This window comes from Nelusetta ayraudi, unplaced genomic scaffold (genome assembly GCF_046127955.1).
Source record: "Nelusetta ayraudi isolate G7.1 ecotype Tasmania unplaced genomic scaffold, CSIRO-AGI_Nayr_v1 ptg000084l, whole genome shotgun sequence".
In the NCBI taxonomy this organism is placed as follows: domain Eukaryota; kingdom Metazoa; phylum Chordata; class Actinopteri; order Tetraodontiformes; family Monacanthidae; genus Nelusetta; species Nelusetta ayraudi.
In genome coordinates, this window is record NW_027466134.1 from 3,720,001 (window position 1) to 3,721,615 (window position 1,615).

Below are 1,615 nucleotides of genomic sequence, written 5' to 3' on the forward strand. Positions count from 1 at the left end.
TGTTTACGCAGCAAGAAATAGTAACGTATGCATAAAATTGTTCGTTGACAAACGGTGGGACAAACTAGATTGCACTTCGATGTTATTATCCTGCGTTTTGTCAGGTATTCTGGCGCAGGTATCGACTGTATCATGTATGGGTCGAGTCACAATTTGCTCTTAGGAAAATGTTCTGTGCTCCCTTGATTGGTTATTAGAGACTCCGTAAAGCAGTTAACAAGATTTATTGGGTTTGGCTGAATTTGAATAGGTTAATTAACTGAACATTTTCCAAGTATGATTGGCATAAGGCTTGGATGTAATCAGGAAAAAAAACAAAAAACGACTGAAGCAAAGTGCCGCTGCACTGCTGGAATGGTTATCAATGTTCCACTTACTGGGGCATATTGTGAAAAAGTAAACTGAAAGGAAGCACAGCTTGGTATTTCTACACTTCTTTCATTATTTCCAGCATGATGCAACAAGTGAGAATAACCTACTCTGAATATAATTCCATAGTATGTTTATGATAGTGACACCATGTGCTCCCTCAGTACTTGCACTCCTTTTGATATACTCTGTTTTACTGAGACAAAATATTTTCTGTATTGCATGTGTATTTAGGTAGGACTAACTTTTGAGAATGCAATAGAACTTACTCAGCACACTGACCTATATTGTATGTGGCTGCCTGCCCGACCCCCCACACTTTATTTTAATAAAAAATTATCCTGGATCCATAAATTTGATCCCGTGACTTTATTCTGATGATGGCACTGAGTTTATTAGAGTCAATGCATTAATTCGCTCAGCAGACAGACTGACTGACCTTAATTCAAAAGCCATATCGTCATCAAAGGAAAAAAAAAAAAAAAAGACTGAAACAGATAAAAGCTTGGCCATGAATCTGGTGAAATTAATTTCCCTTCTTAGAATTTTAAATGAGCTGACTGACTGACCTTCAGTCTTCAGCATTCTGTATGGAAATGGCGTTAAAAGGAAAGCACTTCCACGCACAACTCCAAAGACGAGCAAATTTGATGGCGTGCGGTTGATTGCTGTGCTTTTCCTCCGGTTATTTTCCGGGCTTCGGTTGGGCATATTGCAACTGGTAACTGTTAGCACAACGAATGTTTATTTCACAGCTACTAATCATCGATTCCTTTGCCCAGTGAGTCTTAGCTTTCACCTGCATTCATATACGCATGTCACAAACATGATCACAATATAAGGTTGTTGGGTTTTTTTGTCACCCAAACTTGTTTCCTAATTTGCCCAAAACATGATGATACAAAGAGCTATGCCGAATAATAAGCACCTTTCTACAAAACTACACCCAACTACGTCCAAAGTAAGAACCTCAAAACTCTATATTAGGCTTGAAGTGCCAGCAACCCTCACAACTCTAGCAACTCTGAGTCACGGCAACCAAAAATAAAAAAATGTTCAAACACAAAAATAGGAAGAGACGAATAAAAAATTGATGACACTATTTTAGTCATTGCAACGGCACGGTTGAAAAATGCACCGCTTCTCCCGTTATGTAGGCCAGTGGCAGGATAGTCTCCCACTCTGACATTACACATCCATTAACTTTGCTGTTGTGGACGAGTTAGTCACTCTGCAAGTGAAGAGC

The 1,615-nt window shown here is 39.1% G+C and overlaps 1 protein-coding gene across 2 annotated transcripts in view; it reads left to right on the plus strand.

The window, feature by feature from the left end:
- Positions 1 to 723, plus strand: part of LOC142900826 (regulator of G-protein signaling 8-like) — an 18,110-nt gene extending 17,387 nt beyond the window's left edge. For both annotated transcript variants that reach the window (XM_076045369.1, XM_076045370.1), the window contains exon 5: positions 1 to 723. This exon is cut by the window's left edge and continues 713 nt beyond it. The gene's annotated coding sequence lies outside the window, so the exon portion shown is untranslated.
- Positions 724 to 1,615: the final 892 nt, after the last annotated feature.